Here is a 22,607-nt window from a genome sequence, read left to right on the forward strand (position 1 = left end):
AAATAGAAAGGGGGCCAGCACGCATCCCTGTCTGACCCCCTTTTCCACTCTAAAGCTTTCTGTCAGTTGTCCCTTTGTCCCGAATCGCACTCTACCTGTTGTTCCGGTGTAGAGTTCTCGAAGGAAATCCACAATAGGAGGATCAACTCCCATTGTAAGAATAATTCTCCACAGCCTTGAATGTATAACACAGTCAAAGGCTGCGGATAAGTCTACATACACCATATGGAACACAGTCCCCTTAGCCTCCACATATTTTCCTGCCAGTAAAGACAGGTTTAACGCTTGATCTACAGTACCTAACCCCTCTCGGAATCCATACTGTATTTCTGATGTTTTGTGTAGCTGACCACTCCTGGAGTCTCTCGAGAATGATCCGACCGGCGACCTTCCCAAGAGAGTCCAGGAGTGAAATGGGCCTGTAACAGGTTGGTGAATTTCGATCTCCCTTTTTAAAAATCTGGACGAGTACAGATGTTTTCCATGATTTTAACAGGCCTTCTTCTACAGTGGCATTTAGTACATTCGTCAAGAGCGGGGACCAAAGTTCTTCCTTATATTTAAAAATGTCAACAGGAACCCCGTCTGGCCCTGGGGACTTACCTGTTTTTGAGGACTTTAATGCTTTCTTTACCTCATCATGTGTGAAGTGCAAACTTAGTGGATAGGTGACTTGATTCAATGGATCCATATAATCCATACTATGTGATTTCCCTATACCAAAAACATTAGAATAGTGATTTACCCATTCGTTGTTGGTAATTGCAATGTCAATGGATGGTAAATCCTCTTTATCTGTGAGATATGGTGACCTTACTATTTGCCAGAACTCTGCGCTATCTTTAAGTTCCGAGCTTTTCCTAAGACGCTCCCATAGATCAGCTTTTATCTCTTGTTTTCTGATTTTCATCACTAGGGCGTATTCTTTTCTTAGGGTAATGATCTCCTCTCTGTCTCTTTTGTCCCTTCCGAGCGCTTTTTTTAGTTTTTAGTGTGCTTTGGTGCAGGCTGTATTAAACCAGCCTTTCTTCGCCTGGTTTTTTTGTTTGCAGGATCTAGTAAGTGCCTTCTTTATATTTTGTGAGATAGTATTGAAGCTGGTTATTACGTCGCTACATTTTGTCTCACACCCTAGGCAGATTAATATATCTTTTTTACATTCAGTAACTATTCCTACTGTGATTGCTTTTTAATCGATATTTCCCCACTTTAAGGTGTAGCCATTCAAAGAGCCCAACTCAAGATTTTGTTGATCTAATAATATCAATGTATCAGGGTCTTTTTGATTTTTTTGATCACTCAGGGCGATTATAATTGGGAAGTGATCGCTCAGAGGGTTTTTAGCTACTTCAAATAATTCTATATTTGGGCCTTTATGTATTGAGATCCAAACGTAGTCTATCATACTCATCAGTCCCCTTCCATTAAAGTTTGGTGTAAAGGGTACTCGGAAAGGCCTTGATTAATTTGCGAAGCCCAGTTCTAATTCTGTTAGGACCTCGTTCATTTTTTCACCCTCAATTGAATGTGTGAAGTGTGTTATCCTGTTGCCATCATCTTCCTCGATTCCACATTTATCAGTATTATTATTCCAGCATAAGTGGAGATTAAAGTCGCCGCCCCAAAGTACATGTTTTATTAGCATATTTCTCCTTTAAATCTTGTAAGATTAGAGAAATCTCTGAGAGGAGGTTGGTCAGATCGTTTAGTTTCTTGTTGTTATAAAAATTTACTATGATATATATCCTCTGTTTGGTTCTCTTTAGAATAATTATTTGATAGTTCTCTTTTAATTTCAGAGGAACAATTTCCTCATTGCATAGAGTATTTGCTATATAGATAATTAGGCCACCACTACTTCTTCCAGATGGAGATTTTTTAGCCGGGGAAAAAAAGGTCTTGTACCCAATTATATGTATTGGGTCAATGGCCCATGTTTCCTGGAGACAGATAACACTACTCGTGTTAACTTGATTCAGGAAGTTGGGGTTCGTCACTTTAGCCAGCAAGCCAGCTATATTCCAAAATGTTAGATGTATTAAAGAGGTGCTGCTATTATGACTAGGGGAAGTGGTTTTAATTGATACATTTTCCAGTGGTACAGCACTAGTTTTTAGTTGTAGTGAATTGGTCACATCGATTAATCCCATTTGGGTGAGAGGGATTAGAGTATGTTTATCAGATAAGTTTGCTGTATCCTTTTCCTCTCTATCTGGAATACTATCTATCACCTGCCCCTCTGAAGTTAATGTATACACAGTTGTCCCTTCAGAGTGGTCATTCTTTTGTCAATCATTAAAATCAAGAGTAGACAGTGCAGTAAACCTATTTTGGATTGGGATGCTATAGGAATTGCCTGGTGCAGCAGCAACTTGATGCCAACGAGGGTCCCTGTATTCTTTATGCGGCATTGTGGACAAATAAGGATGAGACATAAAATCAATCAATCAGGTCATTTGTAGAGCGCACTACTCACCCGTAGGGTCTCAAGGCGCTGGGAGGGGGGGGGGGGTGCCGCTACTGCTCGAACAGCCAAGTCTTGAGCTTCTTCCTGAAGGAGAGGTGGTCTTGGGTCAGGCGCAGATTGGTCGGAAGTGAGTTCCAGGTCTTGGCGGCCAGGTAGGAGAAGGATCTTCCTCCTGTTGTCGCTCTTCGGATGCGGGGGACGGCGGCGAGGGCGTGGTTGGTTGATCTGAGGAGGCGCTTGGGAGTGTAGAAGTTGATCCGGTTGTTGAGGTAGCTCGGGCCTTGGTCGTGTAGGGCTTTGTGCGCGTGGGTGAGGAGCCGGAAGGTGATTCTCTTGTTGACCGGGAGCCAGTGCAGATCTCTCAGGTGTCCGGAGATGTGGCTGCGACGGGGGATGTCGAGGATGAGTCTCGCCGAGGCGTTCTGGATCCGCTGGAGTCTCTTCTGGAGTTTGGCGGTGGTTCCGGCGTAGAGGGCGTTGCCGTAGTCCAGTCGGCTGGTGACGAGGGCCTGGGTGACCGTCTTCCTCGTCTCGGTGGGGATCCACCGGAAGATCTTACGTAGCATGCGCAGGATGTTGAAGCATGACGAGGAGACGGCGTTGACTTGTCTGGTCATGGAGAGGGAGGAGTCCAGTATGAAGCCCAGGTTGCGTGCGTGGTCCGTCGGTTTGGGTGCGGTGCCCAGGGCGGGGGGCCACCAGGAGTCGTCCCAGGCGGAGGGCGTGGAGCCCAGGATGAGGACCTCCGTCTTGTCTGAGTTCAGTTTCAGGCGGCTGGTCGTCATCCATTCGGCTACGTCTCTCATCCCTTCGTGCAGGTTGGCTCTGGCGGTGTCGGGGTCGTTGGTCAGGGAGAGGATCAGCTGGGTGTCGTCGGCGTAGGAGATGATGTTCAGGTTGTGTTTGCGTACGATGGCCGCGAGGGGGCTCATGTAGACGTTGAAGAGGGTGGGGCTCAGTGAGGATCCTTGAGGGACGCCGCAGATGACTTTGGTGGCCTCTGACTTGTACGGTGGTAGGCGGACTCTTTGTGTTCTTCCGTCGAGGAAGGAGGTGATCCATTCCAGTGCCTTCTCCTGGATTCCGATGTTGCTGAGGCGCTGTACTAGGGTGCGGTGGCAGACCGTGTCGAAAGCCGCGGAGAGGTCCAGGAGGATGAGGGCCGCTGTTTCTCCGTTGTCCATCAGGGTTCGAAGGTCGTCGGTGGCGGCGATGAGGGCGGTCTCGGTGCTGTGGTTCGCTCGGAAGCCGGACTGTGAGGGGTCGAGGGATCCATTCGTCTCGAGGAAGGCGGCCAGCTGTTTGTTGACGGTCTTCTCGATGACTTTGGCCGGGAACGGGAGGAGCGAGATGGGACGGTAGTTCTTGAGGTCGGTGGGGTTTGCTGTAGGTGTATCTGTGCTTGATGTCTTTGTGTAGGAGCATTCGGATAAGTGAATTTGGGATACTGATGTAGAAAGGGGGAGTTATTTTCTATCATTTGATAGTGATCAAAAAGAGGAGTAGCTAGATTAGATTTAGTTAAGCAAAGGTAGACTCGGCTGTTCCTATAGGTTAGAGGAAAGGAAAAGTTAAAAGTAAGACGACGGTCACAGGGAGGGATAAGGTAGTGCTCAATGGAGTGCTACCCTGGGTATCCAATATGTTGGTATTAATGGCCTCACACACCCTTGCGAGTGTCATGCTTCATCATTGGCGGTTGCTCCTCGTTGGGCAGCCGGTGCAATGCCCAACGGGCTCACCTCAAAGAGGGGCTCTTTAACGGAGATCTTTTTACCAACTGCCTAAGGGTGAAGTGCGAGTGAGGGGCCAGAGGAAAAGGGATAGTGTAAATACGTGGGTTAAAACGTGGCACAAGGTACCGGAGAGCAATTTATTCTGGTGGTCCCTTGCCACAAGTAAAAACAGCACTACTAAGTAAGATTAACAGTAAAATAGAGGTTTAAAAACAGCAGTTAAGATACAGGCGTCCATCCATAACCTATAGTGCAGGTCTCATATGTACTCACCTATAGGTCAAGGTGTCTAGGTGTCAACAGTACCCGGTAGGATTTACATCAAGGGGAAAGAACCATAGGGGTTTAAGGCTAAAAAGGGGGGGGGGAGAGGGGAGGGGGAAGGAAAACAAGCACAACAGCAAACGGTATAAAACATTTTACATGAATCATGTTTACACACTGTTGCTTAATGGTGTTGGGAGAGATGTTAATAATCAGCTCTGGTTAGGCAGCACTCCTCTGTCTCTGTGTTATGCTTTGTTGTCAGGCTCCATATCGGGTACAGTTTCAAAAAGCATTTTAAGACACATACTAAATATGGCTATGAAGGCTTCGTATTAAACCTCTATTTTACTGTTAATCTTACTTAGTAGTGCTGTGTCAAGTAGCAGTGTGATGTGGAGTCACCACTTAGTGGTCACGAATTTACCACTGGTATGTCACGATCTTTATGTCACTGCACCCACCACAGCACGACTTATTCACGGTCACTTGAAGGGAATTGTTGTAACTAAATCATGGTAATAATCTCTTTTGTCTCTCCAGGCAAGAGCTGTCCCATACAGGTAGTACAACTATTTTGAACTGATACTTTATAAGGTCATGTCCCACTTTTAGATAGATGTAACCACTAGGTCCTGAAGAATTGCCGCCAGTGTGCATAGGCGAGAAACATGTTGACCTCATGATATGTACTGTAGTCCTGAATCGTTACGTGGAACCCTAATTTTCCAGCGATCATAGGCTACTCACTGTTTTTACTTGTGGCAAGGGACCACCAGAATAAATTGCTCTCCGGTACCTTGTGCCACGTTTTAACCCACGTATTTACACTATCCGTTTTCCTCTGGCCCCTCACTCGCACTTCACCCTTAGGCAGTTGGTAAAAAGATCTCCGTTAAAAAGCCCCTCTTTGAGGTGAGCCCGTTGGGCATTGCACCGCCTGCCCAATGAGGAGCAACCGCCAATGATGAAGCATGACACTCGCAAGGGTGTGTGAGGCCATTAATACCAACATATTGGATACCCAGGGTAGCACTCCATTGAGCACTACCTTATCCCTCCCTGTGACCGTCGTCTTACTTTTAACTTTTCCTTTCCTCTAACCTATAGGAACAGCCGAGTCTACCTTTGCTTAACTTTGTCCCTTTGGGCTCTAACTGCGGCTGGACCTTCCATTCTGAGGTTTCTTGAATGGTAATTTGAGCCCTTGGATCTTGAATGAGATCCATCTCCCCTCAAATTTGATACATAGCTAGATTAGATCCCATGGTTGTGGGATTTGTAATCAAATGCCTATAAAAATATCCCACCGGGAGAAGAGTGGTATTAAATTCCCAGACCGAAGGTGAAGGGGCCCTTGCCAAGGTTTTCTCAGCCCATTGTGGGTTCTTAAAGCTTATGGAAATGCAGTCACCCTCGAATTTTTTCTTCAGGGGGCCTATCGATCCTACTCTCTGTACATTATTTATTTCTCCTGTGCATTCTATCGGAAAATTACAGTTTGCTATCAGCCAATGTAAGATCTTGTTTTTCAAAGAGGAAAAAGTTTCCTCCTGATTGTGTCTGAGTTTAGGAACATTAACCAAGACCAGTACATAAGGCACCACATTCAGGTGGCAAATTGATTTGTGAAGGAATCTGTCTTGAGTTGTATGGTGGATCATGTAATGGCCGAGGTTTGTGAGAAGTTGTGAAAATGGAATTCGATTGATTAGGTATCTTTGTCTTGTCATGAGATGGTGCTATCTTCTTTCCTGCGTTTACAGTTGTAGCCTGGTTGCTAGTAGTTATTAACCCTGGGCGTAGTGTGCGTAGTGGGGCTCCGCGGAGCTACGCGAAGTGGGCGCAAAACTACGCCCACCCGCGCACTCCGCGTAGCCCCACTACGCGCCGCCCGCCTCCCTCCCGCCCTCCCTAAATATGCAAATAAAAGGATTTAAAGGTTTTAAAAACACTTACCTGTCCGCCGCGTCCCCGGGGCTCCCTCTCCCGTCCCTGGAATCGCGCCGCCGCCATTTCGGATACTAATGCGCATGCGCGGCCGCCTTTTATTTGAATATTTATGGAGGGCGGGAGGGAGGCGGGTGGCGGCCGGCTACGCACCGTCTGCAGAGCGCGCGTAGTGCCGCCTGGCTACGCCCGCTACGCAAAATGCGTAGGAGACGGCACTACGCGCACTCCGTGCACGGAGCGTAGCTGGCCGCCCACCCTTAGTAGTTATGCTCGGGGTAGAACTACTTCCTATAACAGAATTATTTAAAGGACTTTCTCTGCTTGCAGAAACGACTGGTTTTCGTTGTAATTTTGTCGCCGTATCTACAGATGGAACAGCTTTTGCTTTTTGTTTGGAAGTGGTAGGTTTAATGATAGTTGTTTTTGCGGCTGTATTAGTGATTACAATGTCACTAGGAGCTTTTTTGTTGACAGCAATAAGTTCCTCTAGTTGTTTTTCAATACGGGCCAATCTGGATTCAAATGGTGACATAAAGATGGCCAAAAGGTCGCCAACTCTTTCTATTAATTGATCATTTTTTGTATTTTTTGTAGGTGCGTCAAGATTATCCACACGCACCTGAGTATTCCCCTGAATATCTTCAGTTGGTGCCCCTGTATGTATTGTTATTCCACTAGCAGTGGGATGTTTGGTTGTACCTTTTCTGATTACTGCTTTTGTTATATTACGTTGTTTTTCAACAGGAGGAAAAATGTAAAAATAAATGTAAATGTATTTGACTTATATAGCGCACGTATTACCCGAAGGTCTCAAGGCGCTTGCTTAGGGAACCCGTCCTGGTATTCCCCTGTGAGATACCCCGGCAGGGTATTCACAAGGTGAAAGCCAGGCATCCCGCCGCGAGGGGCCGTAGTGGAGATTAAGCAAGCTATTGCCCAGAGTCGCAGAGTGTGACCCCGTGAGTCAAGTAGGCACCGGAGCGAGAATTGTCGAGTCCGTGGAATTTTAGAGCCCGAGACCCGCCGAGGCGGGGAATCGAACCCTGGTCCATGGTCGATCTCAGCTTCCGGGTCTGCCGCCTCTAACCACTGAGCCACGCTTCTCCATCCAATATCGTTGATTGCTGAATCCGTTTTCGGATGGCACCCTCTTGACTGAGTCTTGTTAGCGGCACACTATTCTCTTCTACAATTTCCGGAGTATGATTTATATTTAGGTCTGGTGTCTTTTCTAGTTCATTGCTCGTGTCGGAGTCACACTCAATTAATGGATCTGTTGCAGATAAATTCATTTCATTAGGAATGGTGTGAAGGTCAGGTCGTATTTCTCGAGGGGAGCCCACTTGTAAGTCATTATGTTTTGCTGGAGTTTTTGCCAGCAAAATGTTGCCAAGAGAGGAGCGTTTAGTTTTTGATAGTTCTTGTGAAACCCTACGCTTGGCAACTTCTAGGTCTTGTGAGACTCTACGTTCAAGGAGTGAAATACTGAGATCAATAGCATCATTTGTTCTTGTAATGAAACTATCGATAGGGCCAATGATGGATGTACTGGCCGCAGCTGTCTTACTTCTACTTCCCCTGGTAGACATCACAGTATACGCGTAGATACTCGGGAGTAAAAGAAAAATTCAGTTGACTCTAATGATCTCAGAGCAAAGCAGTCCAATGTCAGAATAATATTGGCCCTATAGAGATTATTGTAAGGCTGATCACAATAATCACAAGCGGATTACAAAGTCAGATTTACCTACTTGATGACGAAGTAGTAATGTTAGGGGGGTGTACCCAACCCGACCTCCTCGTCCTCTGAGGGCCTCAGAGGGCCCGCCCTTTGCCCGGGCTTCGCTCCGCGCTTCGTGCCGCGCGCGTCCCGCGAGCGCGGGGAAGGTGCAGATTATGACGTAGGCGCTGGGGCCGTGGCTTCCGGGGAGAGCGGGCCAGGTGACTCAGATTGGCCTCGCAGGGACTCCTGGACAATGGAGTCCCTGCACTTATGCTCGCAGCCCCGTTGAGCCTCCGCAGCCCATGCTCACTCGCTGTCCTGGTGAAGCGGGTCCCGTGGAGCGGGACCGGCAAACAGTTACCGAAGCTGCAGGAAGGATGCTGGAATAATGACAAGCAGTCAGGGTGAGTCGGATGTTCCTCGCTCCACACGCTCAGTAAAACAGTGCAAACAGGTCCCACCAGATGGACGAGGGAGGGCCAGTAATCAAGGGTCCAGGGCGCTGGGGGCGTGGCTTCCGGGGAGAGCGGGCCAGGTGACTCAGATTGGCCTCGCAGGGACTCCTGGACAATGGAGTCCCTGCACTTATGCTCGCAGCCCCGTTGAGCCTCCGCAGCCCACGCTCACTCGCTGTCCTGGTGAAGCGGGTCCCGCGGGGCGGGACCGGCAAACAGTTACCGAAGCTGCAGGAAGGATGCTGGAATAATGACAAGCAGTCAGGGTGAGTCGGATGTTCCTCGCTCCACACGCTCAGTAAAACAGTGCAAACAGGTCCCTTTCTACAATTAATATACCAACCCTTAATCCTACCAACCGCACGTTACTATGCGGTAGCACCAGTGTATTTATCTCGCCATCTGCGAGAGCGGACGCTTTTTTCAACCACTTACTTTGTAGCCAATGATACTGACAAAGTTAGTACAAGTCGGGCTGCCAGTGTTTACATCCCTTGGCACAGCCCATCTTCCCTGGTAGTACCAGCCAATCGGCTTTCTGTAAACAATATATCAACCCTTAAGCCCACGACACGCCTGTTACTATGCGCTAGCACCAGTGTAACCATCTCGCCATTCGCGAGCGCTGACACTTCAATGAACATTTTAAAACCTCATGCTTTGCATCGAATGTAACTGAGGAAGTTTGTCCAAGCCGGGTTGCCATCTAACACACAGTCCCCGTTCCTGTAGCAACGCGCATACGCCCCCAGCCCAAGCCCCGACCACCCCCAGAAGCAACGACGCTCATAGCGAGCAGCCGGAGCACATGCCAGTGTAGCGGGGAGAGCAGGAGGGAACATAGGTAATCTGCCGTTTTGAGCTCAGCGAAACTGTAAGTACACACAATCTTTACATCCACAACCTCGATCGGCTCCATCACTACGGAGCAGGGATCCCGCGCTAGAGCCATGATCTAAGGACACGCCAGCAGCGTGTTTCAATAACTAACTCTGAACAACCTCTTTATCTCTTTACCCACCACAGAATACGTTTATTGCTGAGATAGTTCTTCCCTCTGCCCCACGATGTCTTAAGGACACCGATCAGGAGTAAGCCACACTAGTACAACTATATGTGTTTTATGTTCGTGTGTCTGTGTATGTCATAGTGATTAACTGGTACCTATGCACGCTATATATTCCCTACTCAAGTTCCTTATTGTGAGCATGGAGAGACACCCCACCTTGAGTATGGTAGTGCGTGACCTACATAATAATGTATTTTTCCACCTCACACACACCTATTGATCTGTGTGTCTGAGTGAGCTGACAGCTCAAATCCAGTATATGAATCTATATACAATGAACTAGCACTCCAATAAACTAGAGGTGACAATGCTTACGCCTTTCTGACAATTCATCATGTCTGGTGTGTTAATAGAATGGGATCCGCATGAAGCATGCAGACACGTGAGAGTCGACACTACGTTTCAGGCACGTAATCAAGTTTGATTGTGACTGCCATTTCGTTTTTCCTCCCACAGGTCTTTTTTCCTTTTTTCTCGCCTAGTTAGGCTTGAGCAAACACCAATTGCAGATTTTTGCAATTCTGGTACCAAGAATCTAGGATTGGATACACGTTAGAGGGTGTAGACCGTCCATTTTCTTGCACCTCGGTCCTGATGAAAACCTGGAAACTACCACACATAGGTTGAAACATGTAGACCACTCACTTAGATACTCATGGTCATAATCACCCACTAAGTATCTCAACTCCCTTTTTTAACATTGTCCAGTAGCTTGCGAATAAAGTTTTTTCAACCAAGTCATACCAGGACAATTTTTAACATATTATTTGCACTTATCACTCACAACAACCAGCTCCACTGTAGTTCAGGTGTCGCAGCACACCCTGATGGCACTCGGTCATCAGGGTGGACCCCAATGATGAAGCAGGTCACCACTAGGCTGGTGAGTGAGGGGTTTTTTACAAAAGGAAAAAATTTCCTTTTCTCAAATACACATCCCATTCAGAATCTATGATTCTCTGTGGTGATACTCCTTTTTTGTTACTAAGATACCTAGCCCAGGGGAATTGGAGTATACTCCCTTCACATAGCGTGATTAAATCCCTTACTCTCTCTCTTGTTATCACATATCTTGGCAGCGCACAGCTGCGAGAGTTTCAACAGTGCTCCATTACCAGTTATTGACACGACACTCCAGTCCACGATGGCAGAACACCAAGGCCTGTCATACTCGGCAGAGGAAGTAGATACGATTATGAGTAACCTGACGATGTTTGCAGATGCAAGCATCTCTCAAACAATCTCCCAGACTACAGATTGGGAAAAACTTTCAGAAATGAAACGTAATAGAATTAGAACGATCCTACATGGGACAATAATGAAGGAATATTTGACCAACAACATGGCACCGAAAGGACTGCTAGTAACCAACGTCCCACGAATCTTTCTGGATGATCCAATCTTTAGGATAGACTGGGCCCTCATTGCGTGGCATTGCACCCATGACTGGATTGTTCTAATACTAAAAACTGCACTACGCCTTTCAGAGGCAATCATGATAGCGATCCAAACCACTGAAAGCCACATAAAAACTAGCATTACAGGCTATAAAAAGAAACTGGAGGAACTTAAAAAGGAAATCAACGAATACAGGGATAATCTAACACAACAAAAAGTCCAGAAATTCCACACAGACCTAAAACGCTTCTCATGTGTGAAAGCCTATCCATACTCAGACCCGGACTACAAAGCACCTGTGGGACCGGACCCTGACTCTGATGCCTCAAGCAACACCTCAACCAGCAGCAATGGATCTTGTACCGGGAATATGCGACAAAGGCAAAGAGGTGGCTATAGGACCCAGCACCAATGGCTACAGTTTAACCAGCTACTATTCCAGGGACCTTACAACCAACAACAACAATACCCAATGTATGGCTGGCAACCACCCTTCCAACCACATACCTTCCAGCAGAACCAATTTCGCCCAACTTTTTTAGCCAGGGGCAGACGAGGAAGAGGAAGGAAAAAAACCTATGAACCATGTCCAATGGGAGGAAGACGACCCAGTCGGCAGCTACACCAGGAGCAGAGCAGGACCGAGCAATGCTAGGACCTAGTGACCAATCTATCCTCCAGACCACTCACTGACACGGAAAAGACGGTCCTCAATAAAGGACTGGGCTTTGTTCCCACTGCTCGCCTTGACAAGTTTAAACTACACTGCGAACTAGCAACCTTTTTCAGAAAACTAAGACTTAAGGCATTCCTTGAAAACAAGGGGATACAACCACGGTTGATAATCCCAATGAAACTGGTCTCAGAATTAAATCCACTTTTGTGCCGCCAACTCATACAGTCCCTGTGGAAGTAATCACATTTGAACAGGCGGTATATAACGATGTTGAGACAATGACTGTCACGTCCCAATTCCAAAATATGAGCAGAGCAGAAAACAATGCCCTATCTGAACTGAGGTCGTGTGACACCATCATAATAAAACCGGCCGACAAGGGCGGTGGTCTAGTGGTGATGGACAAATCTGCATACAGAGAGGAATGTCTACGACCCCTGAACGACACAAGGAACTCCAAAGACCTACAGACAGATCCCACGGAGGAGCTTCAAGCCGAAACCCTACAATTGGTAGGGACAGCTGAGATGTCGGGGAAAATATCGAAACAAGAAGCAGACTATCTATGCAAGTCAGAAGGAAAAACAACTTTACTTCTACATAGTACCTAAAATGCATAAATGCAAAATACCCCCCCCCCCCGGGTAGACCAATCGTATCGGGGATTGGCTCTTTGCTGGAACCCTTATCAAGATTCTGTGACTTTTTCCTAAAAACCATGGTTCAGTCTACATCAACATATCTACAAGACACCAAGAGTCTACTTAGACTCCTACAGGATATCAATGTGGATGAAAACACCATCCTTCTAAGCTTTGACAACCGAAAGCTTATACACAAGCATACCACAGGATGCGACCATAGCGGTTTTGGAGAAAATCCCTGAACAACAGCACATGGACCTTTAACACCCCTAAGGCATTCATACTCGAATGTGCCAGACTAGCATTGAAACACAACTACTTCAAATTTGAGGGCTCTCTGTACCTGCAAATAGGCGGAACGTCTATGGGAAGAGTTTTTGCCTCTAGTGTGGCTGGTCTGTATGTGTTTGATTTCGAGCAAAAATTCATCCTCACTTACCAGAACCCTTACGTGAATAACATAAGATTCTGGAAGAGGTATATAGACGATGTCCTTGCCATTTGACAAGGACCACTTGACACCCTAAAAGAATTCATCACATGGATTAATACGTGTGACCGAAATCTAAGATTCACGAATTGCTTTGACAAGGAACAAATGGTTTTTCTTGATATTGAGATCAGCAAGGACAATGATCGCCTGGTGACTAAAACACACTTCAAACCAACTGCAAAGAACAATCTTCTGAGATTCGAGAGCTTTCACCCGCGCCCTCTAAGGGAAAACCTCCCTTATGGCCAGTACTTGAGGCTTCGCAGAAATTGCAGCCAACTCACAGATTTTAAAGAACAAGCCACGGATCTCACCACTAAATTGAGGAAAAGAGGCTATCCATCAAGAATTATCCATAAATGTCAGAAACGGGCTAGAAACCAACCAAGGGAAGCACTCCTTGAAAACAAAACACCCACCAATGAAACAATCCCACTCACATGTGTCACAACCTACAACGCCATCTCAAATCAGATGAGCAGAAGTGTCAACAAACATTGGGCCATACTCAACACAGGCAATCTACACTGGGAGAAACCACTGTTCTCCTTTAAAAAAATCATACAGCCTGAAGGACACCCTGGTCAACACCAGGCCAAAAGAAGAAGAATCAAGCAACACCCACACTATCACAAAAACCTGGGGACTTCCAGCCATCATAGGACACTTTCGATGTGGCAACTGCAGTGTGTGCCACTTAACTAATAACACCAAGACACTCGCCCTGGAAGAAGGGAAAGTTTGGAAACAACTATCGCACACAAATTGCAACAGTAGCAATGTCATATACCTGATCAAGTGTACCTGCGGAAAGTCATATGTTGGTATGACAACTAGAAAGGTAAAACAGCGTATCAGTGAACATCGCAGCACGATCCGCTGCAAAGGAAGTGCAACAAGACTGACAGACAACTTCCTTGAAGCACAGCACACTCCTAATGACATGATATGGACGATAATTGAACAGGTGAAACCAGGCCCAAACCTGCAAAGTCGCCTGTGCGAGAAGGAGCAGCGCTGGATCTATAGACTGTCCACGCATCTCACAGGGCTGAATGACAACATTCCCTGGGCGTCTGTACTGTAAAACCTTGAGAGCCTGATCATGTTTAACCTGAAAAGATTCTACATCTTGTAGGTCAGATAGAATTCAGTACTGTCCCCCTGCCCAGCCTCTAATACTGGTCACCAATAGTACTTATTGCGAGGCTTTGGAACAGCTAGTGCTCATTTGGCGCACTCGCAGACCATGTAGCAACTCCTGTATACCAGTGACCCTTTAGGCACCTTCATCTACTACTTATGACATGACCCCACTGGGTCTGTTCGAAAGAGCTCTCCATTGAGCTCCCACCACTTGACTGCCAGTGTTAGTACCCTTGGCATAGCCATCCTCCAACTGACCCTCCCAGATAGTGCCAGCCTGCCGCCTTTCTACAATTAATATACCAACCCTTAATCCTACCAACCGCACGTTACTATGCGGTAGCACCAGTGTATTTATGTCACCATCTGCGAGAGCGGACGCTTTTTTCAACCACTTGCTTTGTAGCCAATGATACTGACAAAGTTAGTATAAGTCGGGCTGCCAGTGTTTACATCCCTTGGCACAGCCCATCTCTCCTGATAGTGCCAGCCAATCGGCTTTCTGTAAACAATATATCAACCCTTAAGCCCACGACACGCCTGTTACTATGCGCTAGCACCAGTGTAACCATCTGGCCATTATTGAGCGCTGACACTTCAATGAACATTTCAAAACCTCATGCTTCGCATCGAATGTAACTGATGAAGTTTGTCCAAGCCGGGTTGCCATCTAACACACAGTCACCGTTCCTGTAGCAACGCGCATACGCCCCCAGCCCAAGCCCCGCCCACCCCCGGAAGCAACGACGCTCATAGCGAGCAGCCGGAGCACACGCCAGTGTAGTGGGGAGAGCAGGAGGGAACATAGGTAATCTGCCGTTTTGAGCTCAGCGAAACTGTAAGTACACACAATCTTTACATCCACAGCCTCGATCGGCTCCATTACTTCGGAGCACGGATCCCGCACTAGAGCCATGATCTAAGGACACGCCAGCAACGTGTTTCAATAACTAACGCTGAACAACCCCTTTATCTCTTTACCCACCACAGAATACGTTTATTGCTGAGATAGTCCTTCCCTCTGCCTCACGATGTCTTAAGGACACCGATCAGGAGTAAGCCACACTAGTACGACTATATGTGTTTTATGTTCGTGTGTCTGTGTATGTCATAGTGATTAACTGGTACCTATGCACGCTATATATTCCCTACTCACGTTCCTTATTGTGAGCATGGAGAGTCACCCCACCTTGAGTATGGTAGTGCGTGACCTACATAATAATGTATTTTTCCACCTCACACACACCTATTGATCTGTGTGCCTGAGTGAGCTGACAGCTCAAATCCAGTATATGAATCTATATACGATGAACTAGCACTCCAATAAACTAGACATGACCATGCTTACGCCTTTCTGACAATTCATCATGTCTGGTGTGTTAATAGAATGGGATCCGCATGAAGCATGCAGACATGTGAGAGTCGACACTACGTTACAGGCACGTAATTAAGTTTGATTGTGACTGCCATTTCGTTTTTCCTCCCACAGGTCTTTTTTCCTTTTTTATCGCCTAGTTAGGTTTGAGCAAACACCAATTGCAGATTTTTGCAATTCTGGTACCAAGAATCTAGGATTGGATACACGTTAGAGGGTGTAGACCGTCCATTTTCTTGCACCTCGGTCCTGATGAAAACCTGGAAACTACCACACATAGGTTGAAACATGTAGACCACCCACATAGATACTCATGGTCATAATCACCCACTAAGTATCTCTACACCCTTTTTTAACATTGTCCAGTGGCTTGCGAATAAAGTTTTTTCAACCAAGTCATACCAGGACAATTTTTAACATATTTTTTGCACTTATCACTCACAACAACCAGCTCCACTGTAGTTCAGGTGTCGCAGCACACCCTGATGGCACTCGATCATCAGGGTGGACTCCAATGATGAAGCAGGACACCACTAGGCTGGTGAGTGAGGTTTTTTTTACAAAAGGAAAAATTTTCCTTTTCTCAAATACACATCCCATTCAGAATATATGATTCTCTGTGGTGATACTCATTTTTTGTTACTAAGATACATAGCCCAGGGGAATTGGAGTATTCTCCCTTCACATTCACATAGCGTGATTAAATCCCTTACTATATCTCTTGTTATCACACAGTAGTAGCTAGTAGCCTATTTTGCCGAGGTGGCGGGCAAGGAATCGAGCTCTGCGCTTCCCAGGCAAGTTGACCGGTGACATATGAACAGGACGATGAAGGTTCTTGACAGCGATGGGGTGCGAGCCTTTCCATTCGGCCACTCCACCTGCCGAGGGTAAGTGTCGTGCCAATACCGAGTTGTTTTTTATGCCTATTTTGAAAAAAACCCACCAATTTATCACTGAGCAAAGAGCAGTTCACCATCCAAAATCAGAACAAAAAGTCAAATGACAACTCCTTCAGCACACCCACCTTTTTCACTTGCAACACAAGAAAAAGGTCTTCCTAGATCGACATAATTTTACTTTCGCACAAACTTACACAAACCATTCCGTAAACTGTTCATGCGCTCTGCTAATCACACACAACCCCAACAACACATGCACTACACTATCAAACAATGGTTTCGGATTGCCGGTCTTCTCGACCCACACGCAGAGATGCCCAGAGAGCCTCAACAGAGGTGGTCAGTGCTAGAGATATTTCAATACCGCAATAGCTTGCTCGCGATATGAGGGGTATTTTTGACTGTGTAATGTAACAGAGGTGGTGGCTAAACGTGCTGTATGGTAAGTGGCAAGTGCTGCTCACCACACCTTTCTCACTAAACTAAATGATCTGAAATAACATTGGCACGTGAACAACATAATCTTTCTGCACTGTGCTTGGTGATTTCATTTCCTCCCTGACTTAAAGATAAGCTTGGGAGAGTCTGTGATGTCAAGTGGTGTCTTAGCCGCAGACTGTGACCTCAAGTACGTTTTTATACGTCACTTGTTAAGTATAAGTAGATAAGTAATTATGTATGCCCTTTTCCCCTCCGCATCTTTCGGAAGTCTCTCAAACTACAAGTCTCATACTTCCTGTCCTTTTCATCACTATTTTGACTTGTTCCTACTGCTTACACTTACTTTCACTTCCTACACTTCACCCCTGCCACAAGCACAGCACTGCATTTTCTTTTCCTTGGCGTTCTCAATATTTTGGCAGCTGTGCATTTCCTTCACACAGTTGCCATAGAATCAGAACTACAACCGGGACATATGTGTAGGGAGACCAGAATTTTAAAGCCAAAAACCGGGACATTTCACAAAAATAAAAGAGGGACTACCATTTTACTTCAAGCGATGAGAGTGCTCCTCAGTAGAGAATTCCTGAACAGGCATTAAGAACATATATAAAATGCAATTTTTAAGCCCAGTAGCTTGCCTGTTAATTAAAATGCTTTCTTGAAACAACTGCTAACAATCCCTGCTTTGTAAAACATAAAAAACACCTCCCACCGTTTTCAGTCGACCCTCTTTAAAAACAGGGACATGAGCTACATTTCTTGAAATTTGCTGGGATAGCTGGTGAAAAAATTGGATCGTCCGGGCAAAACGGGGACGCCTGGTCACCCTACATATGTGGCCATCACTGCGTGCTGCGTGAGAGGCCGAAGAAGGGATGGGCGTTTAGTCTGAACAGTTTTATGCCCCAGTGAAAAGTGTTGTATTTTGCTATTCTCAATGCAATGCTTGTCCACCACCATTGGAATGTTCATGTGATGTAGCTATCAGAATGTTGGTGATCTGCCTGAGGAGTTACAGTTGGCTGGGCTGAGCACGATTCTGGTTGCTCCTGGTGGGGTCTCCTATTGAGCTTGTTATTGACTATATCTCAACATCTCAATAAATCTACTTGAGAACTATCTACCTGCGTGGACTCAATTACTACATTATTTTTGGCGACGAGGATGGGATTTTATGCATATGTTATAGTCCTTTTGCAATGGCTCCTTTGTCTCATTTGCCCGCAGTGGGTTTTAGTCCCACCTGCTTATTTTTAATGTTTTGCGATGGGTTCCAGTCCCATTTACTTGCAGTGGGTATTAGTCCCATCTGTTTATTTTAAATGTTTTGCAATGGGTTCTAGTCCCATTTGCTTGCAGTGGGTTTTAGTCCCACCTGCTTATTTTAAATGTTTTGCGATGGGTTCCAGTCCCATTTACTTGCAGTGTGTTTTAGTCCCATCTGTTTATTTTAAATGTTTTGCGATGGGTTCCAGTCCCATTTACTTGCAGTGGGTTTTAGTCCCATCTGTTTATTTTCAATGTTTTGTGATGGGTCCCAGTCCCATTTGCTTGCAGTGGGTTTTAGTCCCACCTGCTCTATTTCAAAGTTTTTGCTATGGGTTCCCAGTCATACTCTGTCTTTTCAACCCTTTTTACAGGGATGTTATGCATAGGTTATAGTCCTTTTGCATTTGCATTTGTCCTTACTCAATCGTTCTGTTTAATGTTTGGAACATGTCATGGGTTTCTACTAAAAACACTGTCAGAAACTCCTGCTGCCAAGATCAACCCCAGAGCTCGGTATCAAGGTTCTTCATGAACACTACGGCACATCCTGAATGCTCCTAGACCTCTAAAGGCGACTCCTTTCACAGTGTTTAGGATACAAGACTCCTATAGTGTATTTAAAATGAAACTACAGAAACATAACATCTGAGAAGCTGTAATACTCCTAGAGAATAGGTTCAAATAATCACCATTGCACTGCAACATGGAAGGAAATGGGTGAAAGATAAACAGGACAATGCATCTCTGACTTTGATTACCTTAAGGGTTTTTATACTTCTCATCAAGAAGAGGTCAGCGTTTTTACTTGTGAAGTTAAGGACAAGACAATAGGGCCCAGTAGGGAAAATGTCAATGCCACTCTTTAGATTTTGCTTACAGACAGTTTTAGCTGTTTGTTTGCAAAAACCTGATGTGTACAATGCTGATACTATAAAGTGGGGTTTGGATCAGCCTATTGCTTATCGTTGGTTTGCTTTCCTGTCAATCTCATTTGCTTACTTCTCTTTTGATTGCTTTCCTTCCACCTCTTGTGTCTGTCCCTTTTTAGGTCTCGTCCATTCCATCCCGTAGGGATGGTAGGCGAGATTTATAGTAAGGTTACCGAAAAGTCTACCCAACTGCTGAACTCGTACAGTTCATGTGAGCCAGGCGCGTGCACAGGAATTTGCTCCCCCTGCCCCTCCCACAAAGCAAGACAATACAAGAACATCAAACGACCGCGGCCGCTCTGATTCCATTTGCCACCAGCCACTTCACGCGCTCCGCAGGTCATAAACAGGACCATCTGCTCGTGAATCGGAATGCTGGCATGGTTGCCCAGCCCCCCTCCCAGCACTGCCTTTCCTCTGCCATTCTATGGTTTCCAATACGTCTTACTAAAACCTAGTTATCTATGCTGAAGGATTTTTTTTTGGGGGGACTTGTTTGCATGTTTTGACGTGGCTGAGTGGGAAACAAATAGTTTCTCTTTTATTTTAGGAGCAACCTTTCAAATGTGTGTTCCTGCTATCCACGTGAGTTGGAAATTACGTAAAACATGCTATTTCTGGGAGAAGGGCGGTGGTTAGGCTTCGACTCTAGATTTCTTCTCCATGGTTTCTTACAACATTTAACAGTTTAACAGTAGCACTCTACCGCCCTCACTCTACCGCCGGCCTCACTCTACCACTCTACTGCCCTCACTCTACCACCCTTACTCTACCACTCTACCGCCCTCACTCTACCACTCTACCGGCCTCACTCTACCACTCTACCGGCCTCACTCTACCACTCTACCGGCCTCACTCTACCACCCTCACTCTACCACTCTACCGCCATCACGCCCTCACTCGACTGTCCTCACTCTACCACTCTCACTCTACCACTCTACTGCCCTCACTCTACCACTCTACCACCCTCATGCCCTCACTCTACCACCCTCACTCTACCACTCTCACTCTACCGCCCTCACACCCTCACTCTATCGCCCTCACTCTACTGCCCTCACTCTACCACTCTACCGCCCTCACTCTACTGCCCTCACTCTACCACTCTACCACCCTCACTCTACCGCCCTCACTCTACCGCCCTCACTCTACCACCCTCATTCTACTGCCCTCACTCTACCACCCTCATTCTACTGCCCTCACTCTACCGCCCTCACGCCTTCACTCTACTGCCCTCACTCTACCGCCCTCACACTACCACTCTACCACCCTCACTCTACCGCCCTCACTCTACCACTCTACCACCCTCACTCTACCGCCCTCACTCTACCGCCCTCACGCCCTCACTCTACCACTCTACCGCCCTCACTCTACCACTCTACCGCTCTCTCTACCGCCCTCACTCTACCACTCTACCGCCCTCACTCTACCACTCTACTGCCCTCACTCTAGCGCCCTCACTGTACCACTCTACCGCCCTCACTCTACCACTCTACCGCCCTCACACCCTCACTCTACCGCCCTCACTCAACCACCCTCACTCTACCGCCCTCACTCTACCGCCCTCACTCTACCACTCTACCGCCCTCACTCTACCACCCTCACGCTACGGCCCTCACTCTACCGCCCTCACTCTACCACTCTACCGCCCTCACGCTACCACTCTACCGCCCTCACTCTACCACTCTACCGCCCTCATTCTACCACTCTACCGCCCTCACTTTACCACTCTACCGCCCAAACGCCCTCACTCTACCGCCTTCATCCCCTCTCTACCGCCCTCACTCTACCACTCTACCGCCCTTACTCTACCACTCTACCGCCCTCACTCTACCACTCTACCGCCCTCACTCTACCACTCTACCGCCCTCACTCTACCACTCTACCGCCCTCACTCTACCACCCTCACTCTACCGCCCTCACTCTACCGCCCTCACTCTACCGCCCTCACTCTACCGCCCTCACTCTACCACTCTACCGCCCTCACTCTACCACCCTCACTCTACCACTCTACCGCCATCACGCCCTCACTCTACCGCACTCACTCTACCGCCCTCACTCTACCGCCCTCACTCTACCGCCCTCACTCTACCGCCCTCACTCTACTGCCCTCCCTCACTCTATCGCCCTATTTCCCTCTATCTATCTATCACCCTCCCTCTATCTATCTATCGCCTTCCCTCTATCTATCTATCGCATCACCACAGCATCACTCAGCACCACAACAGCATCACTCAGGGGCACAACAACATCACTATGCGCTACCACAGCATCACTGAACGCCACAGCATCACTCGTCACCACCACAACATCACTCAGCGCCATCACAGCATCAATCTGTGCAACCATTCAACAACAACTGGTTCAAATATGTTCTCTCAATGTTTCAAGCTTTATTACAAATGTCACAAAAAGATGTTAACATTTCACTTCTGTTCTTGGATTTTCGTCACAATAAAATACACTGAACATAATCTTCACAAAAGTTATTTCCAAAAGTTTAAGCTATTGCCATTATAAATTACATTAACTTTTATTTAAGTATTAATTATTTTAAAAAATGTAAAAGCCATTGTTATTTGTAATATCAATACATCTAAGTCACGTAAATACAACACATATTGCATTACAAATGCTATAGGTGTCACATTTGCGAAAGTTAAAACTATTGTAATTGTAAATGACAAAACTATTAATTTAGCTATTTTCAAAACCAACACATAAATACAAAATTTGTCATTTACAATATCAATAGCTCAAACTTTCCTAATGCGAGACCTATTGCATTGCAAATGCTTGTTCTCATGAATGAACCCCTGCCTTTACTCCCTCTTGAAGTTCAGTGGTATCCGTGGTATCCGTTCCTCTTTCAACCCTGGAAGGGGATTTAAACCAGCACATGTTCGACCACTTTCAGGGTGAGGAAGAGGTGCAAATACAATTCTGCTGAAAGCTGGCCCTAAACAGCTGGTCCAGCATTTTCCCAAGAATTCATTTAGGAAAGCGCAAGCGCAATTTTAGGTACTCGATTACTGGCAAGATAATGTCAGAGGGCGAGGGTTCATCTTCTCTCATGCTGTACGTTGACAGGTTTCTCATTTTCCTTTCTGAGCTCACATCCCCTTCCATGCATGTCCACGGACAAGGCAGAATACCTTTGTCGTTTGAAGAAAAAAACAAGCATTTGCAATGCAATAGGTCTCGCATTAGGAAAGTTTGAGCTATTGGTATTGTAAATGACAAATTTTGTATTTATGTGTTGGTTTTGAAAATAGCTAAATGAATAGCTTTGTCATTTACAATGCCAATAGTTTTAACTTTCGCAAATGTGACACCTATAGCATTTGTAATGCAATATGTGTTGTATTTACGTGCCTTAGATGTATTGATATAACAAATAACAATGGCTTATATTTTTTTTAATAATTAATACTTAAATAAAAGTTATTGTAATTTATAATGGTAATAGCTTAAACTTTTGTAAATAACTTTTGTGAAGATTATGTTCAGTGTATTTTATTGTGACGAAAATACAAGAACAGAAGTGAAATATTAACATCTTTTTGTGACTTTTATAATAAAGCTTCAAACATTGAGAGAACATATTTAAGCCAGTTGTTGTTGAATGGTTGCACAGATTGATGCTGTGGTGGCGCTGAGTGATGTT

The sequence above is a fragment of the Lissotriton helveticus genome, chromosome 12, assembly GCF_964261635.1.
Source record: "Lissotriton helveticus chromosome 12, aLisHel1.1, whole genome shotgun sequence".
In the NCBI taxonomy this organism is placed as follows: Eukaryota; Metazoa; Chordata; class Amphibia; order Caudata; family Salamandridae; genus Lissotriton; species Lissotriton helveticus.